General features: G+C 40.2%; 2 protein-coding genes across 3 annotated transcripts in view; one reads left to right on the top strand and one right to left on the bottom strand.

The window, feature by feature from the left end:
- Positions 1-9,498, bottom strand: part of LOC106612296 (cationic amino acid transporter 2) — an 87,547-nt gene extending 78,049 nt beyond the window's left edge. For both annotated transcript variants that reach the window (XM_014213334.2, XM_014213337.2), the window contains exon 1: positions 9,372-9,498. The gene's annotated coding sequence lies outside the window, so the exon portion shown is untranslated. The remainder of the gene's footprint in view (positions 1-9,371) is intronic.
- The window catches only part of LOC106612295 (TNFAIP3-interacting protein 1), a 31,573-nt gene continuing 28,404 nt past the window's right edge, over positions 9,409-12,577 (top strand). The window contains exon 1 of the mRNA XM_014213325.2: positions 9,409-9,631. The gene's annotated coding sequence lies outside the window, so the exon portion shown is untranslated. The remainder of the gene's footprint in view (positions 9,632-12,577) is intronic.

The raw sequence follows: 12,577 nt of genomic DNA, 5'->3' as shown, positions 1-12,577 counted from the left end.
CTCCATTTCCACTAATTGAAGTTACTAGTGTAACTTAATTTAGTGTCAAATTAACAGCTGTACAGAAAGACTCATGTCTCTACTGTAAGACTAATTACAGAGGAGGAACTTATAGATGCAATTAAAGCGTTCAAGTCCGGGAAAACTCCAGGGCTGAATGGGAAGTATATAAAATCTTTTTCAATGTACTCAAAGGTTCACTATTAACATGTTTTAACCACTCCTATAAAAATGGTAGACTATCACATACTCAGCAAGATGGTTAGAATTTACTATGACTGAAACAGGACCCTGGTGGTAAATATACTGCTCAAAAAAATAAAGGGAACACTTAAACAACACAATGTAACTCCAAGTCAATCACACTTCTGTGAAATCAAACTGTCCACTTTGGAAGCAACACTGATTGACAATAAATTTCACATGCTGTTGTGCAAATGGAATAGACAACAGGTGGAAATTATAGGCAATTAGCAAGACACCCCCAATAAAGGAGTGGTTCTGCAGGTGGTAACCACAGACCACTTCTCAGTTCCTATGCTTCCTGGCTGATGTTTTGGTCACTTTTGAATGCTGGCGGTGCCACTCTAGTGGTAGCATGAGACGGAGTCTACAACCCACACAAGTGGCTCAGGTAGTGCAGCTCATCCAGGATGGCATATCAATGCGAGCTGTGGCAAGAAGGTTTGCTGTGTCTGTCAGCGTAGTGTCCAGAGCATGGAGGCGCTACCAGGAGACAGGCCAGTACATCAGGAGACATGGAGGAGGCCGTAGGAGGGCAACAACCCAGCAGCAGGACCGCTACCTCCGCCTTTGTGCAAGGAGGAGCAGGAGGAGCACTGCCAGAGCCCTGCAAAAGGACCTCCAGCAGGCCACAAATGTGCATGTGTCTGCTCAAACGGTCAGAAACAGACTCCATGAGGGTGGTATGAGGGCCCGACGTCCACAGGTGGGGGTTGTGCTTACAGCCCAACACCGTGCAGGACGTTTGGCTTTTGCCAGAGAACACCAAGATTGGCAAATTCGCCACTGGCGCCCTGTGCTCTTCACAGATCAAAGCAGGTTCACACTGAGCACATGTGACAGACGTGACAGAGTCTGGAGACGCCATGGAGAACGTTCTGCTGCCTGCAACATCCTCCAGCATGACCGGTTTGGCAGTGGGTCAGTCATGGTGTGGGGTGGCATTTCTTTGGGGGGCCGCACAGCCCTCCATGTGCTCGCCAGAGGTAGCCTGACTGCCATTAGGTACCGAGATGAGATCCTCAGACCCCTTGTGAGACCATATGCTAGTGCGGTTGGCCCTGGGTTCCTCCTAATGCAAGACAATGCTAGACCTCATGTGGCTGGAGTGTGTCAGCAGTTCCTGCAAGAGGAAGGCATTGATGCTATGGACTGGCCCGCCCGTTCCCCAGACCTGAATCCAATTGAGCACATCTGGGACATCATGTCTCGCTCCATCCACCAACGCCACGTTGCACCACAGATTGTCCAGGAGTTGGCGGATGCTTTAGTACAGGTCTGGGAGGAGATCCCTCAGGAGACCATCCGCCACCTCATCAGGAGCATGCCCAGGCGTTGTAGGGAGGTCATACAGGCACGTGGAGGCCACACACACTACTGAGCCTCATTTTGACTTGTTTTAAGGACATTACATCAAAGTTGGATCAGCCTGTAGTGTGGTTTTCCACTTTAATTTTGAGTGTGACTCCAAATCCAGACCTCCATGTGTTGATAAATTGGATTTCCATTGATTATTTTTGTGTGATTTTGTTGTCAGCACATTCAACTATGTAAAGAAAAAAGTATTTAATAAGCTTATTTCTTTCATTCAGATCTAGGATGTGTTGTTTAAGTGTTCCCTTTATTTTTTTGAGCAGTGTATAAAGATCCAGTCCACCAAAAACAACTGACCCCTTACACTGCAGTGTTGTGATGCCAAAATCCAGGCAAAATGCATAGTGCATAGAATTAAAAAGGTATTGTCGGATATTATTAATCCTAACCAGACAGGTTTTTTTTACATGGATGATACATTGGAGATAATATAAGACAAGTACTGGAAACAATAGAACACTATTAAAAATATGTGAAACCAGGTCTGGTATTCATAGCTGACTTTGAAAAGGCCTTTGATAAAGTATGACTGGAATTTATGTATAAATGCCTGGACTTTTTTTTAATTTTGGAGAATCTCTTATACAATGAGTTAATGTTATGTATAGTAACCCTAGGTGTTAAATAGTAAACAATGGCTACTTTTCAGAAAGTATTAAACTGTCAAGAGGAGTAAAACAAGGTTGTCCACTATCGGCATATCTATTTCCTATAGCCATCGAAATGCTAGCTATTCAAATCAGATCCAACAATAATATCAAGAGGCTAGAAATCCAAGGCTTAAAATCCAAGGTGTCATTGTACGCTTAGGATTCATGTTTTCTTTTAAATCCGCAACTTGGATCCCTCCACAGCCTCATAGAGGATCTAGATACTTGTTCTAACCTCTCTGGATTAAAATCTGATTATGATAAATGCAGCATATTACATATTGGATCTCTAAAAAAAAAAATACATTTAAATTGCCATGTAGAAATGATCTTACTACAATACATTTTAATAGAAAGTTAGCCAAATTAGATAAGATTTAGCTACCATGGAAAGGACAACACTTGTCTATTTGTGGAAAAATCAACCTGATTAATTCTTTAGTCATATCGCAGGTTACCTATTTACTTATGGTTCTGCCTATATAATGAATATGAGTCCAGAGTGCAGACATTTCTAAATATTAAAGCATTGGACCTCTCACTAAAGGCTTCAGTTATACAAAAACTATACTTAAATCCGAACTGGTTCAGCTCCAGCTCAGCCCAGTCCAAGCTCTTCTCTGTTTTGGCACCCCAACGGTGGAACGAGCTTCCCCCCTGAAGCTAGGACAACAGAGTCCTCTGTACTGTATGATGTACTGTATGATGTATGATGTACTGTACGATATACTGTATGATGTACTGTATGATGTATGACATACTCAATGTTGTATGATGTATTGTATTATATACTGTATGCTGTGCTGTATGATGTACTGTATGATATACTGTATGATGTACTGTATGATGTACTGTATTGTGTACTGTATGATGTATTATGTACTGTATGATTTACTGTATGATGTATGATGTACTGTATAATATACTGTGCTATGAACTTACTGTATGATGTACTGCATGATGTATAATATAATGTATGATGTAGTGTATGATATACTCTATGATATATTATGTACTGTATGATATACTGTATGATGTATCATGTACTGTATAATGTACTGTATTATGTGCTGTAGTGTGTACTGTAGTATGTACTGTATGAAGTATGATGTACTGTATGATGTACTGTACTATGTACTGTATAATGTACTGTATGATGTACTGTATGATATACTGTACTACGTACTGTATAATGTACTGTATGATGTACTGTATGATGTAGGATATACTCCATGCTATATGATGTACTGTATTATATACTGTATGATGTACTGTGTGATGTACTGTATGATGTGCTGTTTGATGTACTGAATGATGTATGCTGTACTGCATAATATATGATGTACTGTATGATATATGATGTACTGTATGATGTATGATATACTCCATGTTGTGTGATGTACTGTATGGTGTACTGTATGATATACTGTATGATATATGATGTACTGTATGATATATGATGTACTGTATGATGTATGATATACTCCATGTTGTGTGATGTACTGTATGATATCATATATCATACAGTACATCATATGTATGTTATATGATGTACTGTATGATATATGATGTACTGTATAATGTACTGTATGTTATATGATGTACTGTATGATATATGATGTACTGTATGATATATGTACATGTGCATATGATGTACTGTATGTTATATGATGTACTGTATGATGTACTGTATGATGTACTGCATGATATATAATGTACTGTGTGATGTATTGTATGATATACTGTATGATGCATTGTGTGATGTACTGTATGATGTACTGTATGGTATACTGTATGATGTATGATGTACGGTATGATTTATTGCATCATGTACTGTATGATGTACTGTTTGATGTACTGTATGATGTACACTACCGTTCAAAAGATTGGGGTCACTTAGAAATGTCCTTGTTTTTGAAAGAAAAACACATTTTATGTCCATTAAAATAACATCAAATTGATCAGAAATACAGTGTAGACATTATTAACGTCATCAGCTAACCTTTAGCTTGGAAAGCTCTCGCCAGTTCGAACAACGTGACTCAAACCAGAGCATAACGGACCTATTATTCTTTTTTATTTTTTCCCCCCATATCCCCGGATTCCTACCGCAAACTCATTTTCATCTGGATCTTCGCAACTAGCTAATCACAATCCCGGGTGACTACTCCTGGCTAGCGTTTCCATCCCGGAGCAAGCACCAATTAGCCTGAAGTTAGCCTGGCCAAGGCTCCTGTGCAACCACCGAAGCCCACTCCTGGGCTACAATATCCGGACCCCTTCTACTGCCGGTATGGGGCACGGAACCCCGCCGATCCTCTACTACTGGAATACCGACATAATCTGCCCGAGGATTCAAACAGGCCCCTCATGCGCGACGTCCACTGAAGGCCCATTCTGCTAACCGTGGCCTACTAGCTACCTAGAGCTACTTGGAACCCAACTAATTCCACGACTGGTCTATCGACGTCACCGCACGAAGAGGCAAAAACAGACTTACCCCCATCGCAACGTCCCCCAAAGGCTAACTTGCTAGCCCCGGTCTGCTAACTGCTAGCTTGCCAGCCCCGGTCTGCTAACTGCTAGCTTGTTTAGCCCCAGCCTACTAACTGTTAGCTTGTTAGCATCGGCCTGCTAACTGTCTGAATCGCCGTGTCCCCAGTCAGCTCAACCACTCACTGGACCCATATGTTCACTTGGCTACGCATGCCTCTCTAATATCAATATGCCTCGTCCATTACTGTCCTGGTTAGTGATTACTGTTTTATTTCACTGTAGAGCCTCTAGCCCTGCTCAATATGCCTTAACCAACCATGTTGTTCCACCTCCTACATATGCGATGACATCACCTGGTTTAAACGTCTCTAGAGACTATATCTCTCTCATCATTACTCAATGCCTAGGTTTACCTCCAATGTACTCACATCCTACCTTACCTTTGTCTGTACACTATGCCTTGAATCTATGCTATCGTTCCCAGAAACCTGCTCCTTTTACTCTGTGTTCCGAACGTGCTAGACGGCCAGTTCGTATAGCCTTTAGCCGTACCCTTATCCTACTTCTCCTCTGTTCCTCTGGTGATGTGGAGGTTAATCCAGGTCCTGCAGTGCCTAGCTCCACTCCCACTCCCCAGGTGCTCTCATTTGTTGACTTCTGTAACCGTAAAAGCCTTGGTTTCATGCATGTTAACATTAGAAGCCTACTCCCTAAGTTTGTTTTACTCACTGCTTTAGCACACTCTGCCAACCCGGATGTCTTAGCCGTGTCTGAATCCTGGCTTAGGAAAACCACCAAAAACCCTGAAATCTCCATCGCTAACTATAACATTTTCCGCCAAGATAGAACTGCCAAAGGGGGTGGTGTTGCAATCTACTGCAAAGATAGCCTGCAGAGTTTTGTATTACTATCCAAGTCTGTACCCAAACAATTCAAGCTTCTACTTCTAACAATTCACCTTTCCAGAAACAAGTCTCTCACTGTTGCTGCTTGCTATAGACCTCCCTCTGCCCCCAGCTGTGCCCTCAATACCATATGTGAATTGATTGCCCCCCATCTATCTTCTGAGCTCGTGCTACTAGGTGACCTAAACTGGGACATGCTTAACACCCCGGCCATCCTACAATCTAAGCTTGATGCCCTCAATCTCACACAAATGATCAATGAACCTACCAGGTACAACCTCAAATTCGTAAACATGGGCACCCTCATAGATATCATCCTAACTAACTTGCCCTCCAAATACACCTCTGCTGTTTTCAATCAAGATCTCAGCGATCACTGCCTCATTGCCTGCATCCGTAATGGGTCTGCGACCAAATGACCACCCCTCATCACTGTCAAACGCTCCCTAAACACTTCTGCGAGCAGGCCTTTCTAATCGACCTGGCTGGGGTATCCAGGAATGACATTGACCTCATCCCGTCAGTAGATGATGCCTGGCTATTCTTTTAAAGTGCTTTCCTATCCATCTTAAATAAGCATGCCCCACTCCAAAAAAATTTAACTAGGAATAGATATAGTCCTTGGTTCACTCCAGACCTGTCTGCCCTTGACCAGCACAAAAACATCCTGTGGCGTTCTGCATTAGCATCGAATAGCCCCCGTGATATGGAACTTTTCAGGGATGTTAGGAAAAAATATACACAGGCAGTTAGAAAAGCTAAGGCTAGCTTTTCCAAACAGAAATTTGCATCCTGTAGTACTAACTCCAAAAAGTTCTGGGACACTGTAAAGTCCATGGAGAATAAGAGCACCTCCTCCCAGCTGCCCACTGCTCTGAGGCTAGGAAACACTGTTACCACCGATAAATCCACTATAATTGAGAATTTCAATAAGCATTTCTCTACGGCTGGCCATTCTTTCCACCTGGCTACTCCTACCCCGGTCAACAGCACTGCACCCTCCACAGCAACCCGCCAAAGCCCCCCCTGCTCCTCCTTCACCGAAATCCAGACAGCTGATGTTCTGAAAGAGCTACAAAATCTGGACCCCTACAAATCAGCTGGGCTAGACAATCTGGACCCTCTCTTTCTAAAACTATCAGCCGAAATTGTTGCAACCCCTATTACTAGCCTGTTCAACCTCTCTTTCGTATCGTCTGAGATCCCCAAAAATTGGAAAGCTGCCGTGGTCAACCCCCTCTTCAAAGGGGAGACACTCTGGACCCAAACTGTTATAGACCTATATTCATCCTGCCCTGCCTTTCTAAAATCTTCAAAGGCCAAGTTAACAAACAGATCACCGAGCATTTCGAATCCCACCGCACCTTCTCCACCATGCAATCTGGTTTCCGAGCTGGTCATGGGTGGACCTCAGCAACGCTCAAGGTCCTAAAGGGTATCATAACCGCCATCAATAAAAGACAGTACTGTGCAGCCATCTTCATCAACCTGGCCAAGGCTTTCGACTCTGTCAATCACCGCATTCTTATCGGCAGACTCAATAGCCTTGATTTCTCAAATGACTGCCTCGCCTGGTTCACAAACTACTACTCAGATTGAGTTCAGTGTGTCAAATCGGAGGGCCTGTTGTCCGGACCTAGGTTAATCTCTACATCACCAGAGGAACAGAGGAGGAGTAGGATAAGGGTACGGCTAAAGGCTATAAGAACTAGTCGTCTAGTGCGTTTGGAACAGAGAGTAAAAGGGCTGGCGGCTCTACAGTGAAATAAGACAATAATCACTAACCAAAACAGCAATAGACAAGGCATATTGACATTAGGGAAAGGCATGTGTAGCCGAGTGATCATAGGGTCCAATGAGTAGCAATAGGTGAGTCAGGGAGACAATTCAGTAGTCGCTACTACACTAGGCGAGCTGGAGACACGGCGATTCAGACAGCTAGCAGGCCGGGGCTAGCAGATGGGCCTTCGGCGAAGTCGCAAAGGAAGAACCTGTTGAAACCACCTCGGACGATTACATCAGCAGACCAGTCGTGATAGATTGGCTGGGCTCCGTGGCGGTAGTAAAGGGTCAAGGCCAATTGGCAAAAGAGGTATTGTAGCCCAATAATTAGCTGGTGGACCTCTTCGGCTAGCCGGGAGATGGGCCTAGCTCGAGGCTAGCTCAAGGCTAACTGGTGCTTGCTTCGGGACAGAGACGTTAACCAGGAGTAGCCACTCGGATTGCAGCTAGCTAGCTGCGATGATCTGGTGTAAAGTTTCAGAGCTTGCAGTAGGAATACGGAGATGTGGTAGAGAAAACAGTCCGATATGCTCTGGGTTAATATTGCGCTGTACAGACTGGCAGGTATTGACCGAGCTGAGGCTGGCTGGTGTCCGAGCTAACAGTGAAGACCGCTAGCAGTGGCTAACTGACTACTAGCTAGTAGCTAATTAGCTGGCTAGCTTCTAATGGTGTTTCCCGGTTCTAAAGAATAAAAATAGCAGATCCGTACCACATTGGGTGAGGCGGGTTGCAGGAGAGTATATTCAGTCCATAGATGGAAAGTGAGATTATAATAAATATGAAATATATACGAGAAAAAACAGAGGAAAACGATATTTACACGGGACAGGACAGGACAAGACAAAACACACGTCCGACTGCTACGCCATCTTGGGTAGACTTTACTGTATGATGTACTGTATGTGATGAGCTTTATTTGTGAGTGCAGCTGTTGTCAAGCGTCTCAGAGTTAAAAGCGGAAAGAAGAAAAAAAGGGTTTTGAGAGAGGAGGAAATCCCCTACATCAGGCCAAGAGATCCATAGCAACATGTAGACTGTAGACTGCACCATGCAGCAGCCCAACACTGCTAATTTAAACAAAGACTGCATAATTACACAACCTCAAAATGATCCCTATTTCATGTTAATTATTATACATTCATAGATTAAGGTAAATAGTAAGCTTTCTTTGCAATGCATTGTCAGATCATCACCCTGTGTTGAAAACAAAAAATCCTTTCTGACTGCTGTGAAGTAAGACAATTCTATTGGATTCGCTTCAAGTCAAATTGTACAGTTTAATATAAATGAGATTAAACTTGGTTATTAGGCCTTATGGATATTAATGGCTGTGTTATGTAAACTAAATGTGCATAGATACACATGAGACCTCTGCCATTAACTTCCATCACACTTTAGTTATGATTCATAAAGAGTACGATGCAAAAAAATACTCAAACTGCACAGTTTTATCTCCATCTCTTCATTCAAAGACTCCATCATGGACACTCTTACTGACAGTTGAGGCTGCTTTGCATGATGTATTGTTGTCTCTACCGTCTTGCCCTATGCGCTGTTGTCTGTGTCCAATAATGTTTGTACCATGTTTTGTGCTGCTACAATGTTGTGCTGCTGCTATGTTGTGTTGCTACCATGTTGATGTCATGTGTTGCTGCCATGCTATGTTGTTGTCTTAGGTCTCTCTTTATGTAGTGTTGTGGTGTCTCTCTTGTCGTGATGTGTGTTTTGTCCTATATATATATATATATATATATATTTTTTTTATCCCAGCCCCCGTCCCCGCAGGAGGCCTTTTGGTAGGCCGTCATTGTAAATAAGAATTGGTTCTTAACTGACTTGCCTAGTTAAATAAAGGTTAAATCAAATGAAAATAACATAAAACTCTAGTATTTCTGTGTAGAGTAGAATTAACACATACCAGACTGATAGTGTTGATTGTGTCTGTTCTGCTGGTTGTCTTGTGTTGTTCACTTTAGGACAGATCACTACACTACCGCTCAGTTGGACGGAGCCCAGGTCCCCCCGCTCTGTTCTCTTCTGTTGAGGCTATGAACTGCATCAGACCCTTTCTCTATGTGGGAATTCCCCATGTATCTCTAAAAACATTGAAATAGCTTCCCCCCTATTCACCAGTTTCCTTATTAAAAAGCGCCTCTCGGAAAGACGCTCAATGTGTCGGTGAGTTTCTTTGCTTTTTTTCCCAAATTGTATATATAGATTTCATTTTGTTAAATGTTATAAGATAATTAATCTAGGTTATAAACAGTCCTGTGTTGAAGCTTTTTGACTCTGACTTGGTCATGCTAAATGAATCATCTAATGTGCTTAAATGGGAAAATCAAGTTAGTGAACAAAATGCTATTGATTGTTAACATTAAAAAGGTTACTTTTATCGAGAATATAATTCTTAATATCTCAGACAGATACATCATAAATATGATACTCTTTCTGTAATCTAAAAATAATGTTTTGATGTAAAAAAACAACAACACTTAAATCAATTTATGTGATGTAATATAATCTCTTTAACTGATTTGGAGAAAAAAAATGTGCAAACCTTTCTAGTCATTATAGGTCATATTTGTTCCAAAAACACATCAGAAATTATAACATGACATTTCTGTAATCACTCCAAATTAAAAATGATACAGATTTTACAATTGGTGTGCATTAACAGTACAGCTGAGTTATGAATAACAAACCCTATACTGAACAGTGGACACCATGCAAATATCAGTCAGCTTTTCCAGACTGGCCTTCTATTCAGCACATATCCAATCAAGTTAAAGTCTAGATGTGGACTTATCACAGTATTTTGTGCTTGAGGAGAAGCCAAAAGTGAGCCATGTATTGCGGCAAATTCATTGATGTCCATTCCTACATAGAAGAAAATAACTTTGATATTAAAAGAATATTAGTTAAAATGTTTTTGTTAAAGTTGAATGACCAATGTACTCGAGACCCGAATGAGAAATTGACAGTCTTCCCGTGACCCAAATCGTCCTGCAATGATTCAAATTAAGAAGAAATAGTACCCACCTCTCACATGCCCAGGGCCCACTTTTGGTCCTGACCCATATTTTAAGAAATCCTGGGCTAGATCAAGGGCCAGTATCCACTCGGACAGATCAAAAAATATTTCAATGGAGATTGGAAACTTATGTTAGATCTGTTTCCATCTACTTTATTCTACTCTACTGTACTCTATTCTACTGTATTCTACTCTACTGTACTCTATTCTACTGTATTCTACTCTACGATACTCTATTCTACTCTACCGTACTCTATTCTACTCCATTATATTGTATTCTACTCTACTATATTCTACTGTATCCTACTCCACTGTACTCTATTCTACTCTACTCTACTGTACTCTATTCTACTCTATTATACTGTATTCTAATCTACTGTACTCCATTCTACTCTATTATACTGTATTCTACTCTACTGTACTCTATTCTACTCCATTCTAATGTATTCTACTCCTCTGTACTCTATTCTACTGTATTCAACTCTACCATACTCTATTCTACTCTATTATACTGTATTCCAATCTACTGTACTCCATTCTACTATATTATACTGTAATCTACTCTACTGTATTCTACTCTACTCCATTATATTGTATTCTACTCTACTATATTCTACTGTATCCTACCCCACTGTACTCCATTCTACTCTATTATACTGTATTATACTCTACTGTACTCTATTCTACTCTATTACACTGTATTCAACTCTACTGTATTCTATTCTACTCTATTCTACTGTATTCAACTCGACTGTACTCTATTCTACTCTATTACACTGTATTCCAATCTACTGTATTATGCTGTATTCTACTCTACTGTACTCTATTATACTGTATTCAACTCTACTGTACTCTATTCTACTTTATTAAACTGTATTCGACTCTACTGTACTCTATTCTACTCTATTCTACTGTATTCAACTCTAATGTACTCTATTCTAATCTATTATACTGTATTCTACTATACTATACTCTATTCTACTCTATTATACTGTATTCTACTCTACTATACTCTATTCTACTCTATTATACTGTATTCAACTCTACTATACTCTATTCTACTCTGTTATACTGTATTCTACTCTACTGTACTCTATTCTACTCTATTCTACTGTTTTCAACTTTACTGTACTCCATTCTACTCTATTATACTGTATTTTACTCTACTGTACTCTATTCTACTGTATTCAACTCTACTGTACTCTATTCTACTCTATTATACAGTATTCAACTCTACTGTAGTCTATTCTACTCTATTCTACTGTATTCAACTCGACTGTACTCTATTCTACTCTATTACACTGTATTCCAATCTACTGTACTCTATTCTACTCTATTATACTGTATTCTACTCTACTGTACTCTATTCTACTATATTATACTATATTCTACTCTACTGTACTCTATTCTACTCTATTATACTGTATTCAACTTTACTATACTCCATTGTACTCTATTATACTGTATTTTACTCTACTGTACTCTATTCTACTGTATTCAACTCTACTGTACTCTATTCTACTCTTTTATACTGTATTCTACTCTACTGTACTCTATTCTACTCTATTATACTATATTATACTCTACTGTACTCTATTCTACTCTATTATACTGTATTCAACTTTACTGTACTCCATTCTACTCTATTATACTGTATTCAACTCTACTGTAGTCTATTCTACTCTATTCTACTGTATTCAACTCGACTGTACTCTATTCTACTCTATTACACTGTATTCCAATCTACTGTACTCTATTCTACTCTATTATACTGTATTCTACTCTACTGTACTCTATTATACTATATTATACTATATTCTACTCTACTGTACTCTATTCTACTCTATTCTACTGTTTTCAACTTTACTGTACTCCATTGTACTCTATTATACTGTATTTTACTCTACTGTACTCTATTCTACTGTATTCAACTCTACTGTACTCTATTCTACTCTTTTATACTGTATTCTACTCTACTGAACTCTATTCTACTCTATTATACAGTATTCAACTCTACTGTAGTCTATTCTACTCTATTCTACTGTATTCAACTCAACTGTACTCTATTCTACTCTATTACACTGTATTCCAAT

The sequence above is a fragment of the Salmo salar genome, chromosome ssa09 (genome assembly GCF_905237065.1).
Source record: "Salmo salar chromosome ssa09, Ssal_v3.1, whole genome shotgun sequence".
NCBI lineage: Eukaryota > Metazoa > Chordata > Actinopteri > Salmoniformes > Salmonidae > Salmo > Salmo salar.
This window is presented reverse-complemented; position numbering and strand designations above follow the sequence as displayed.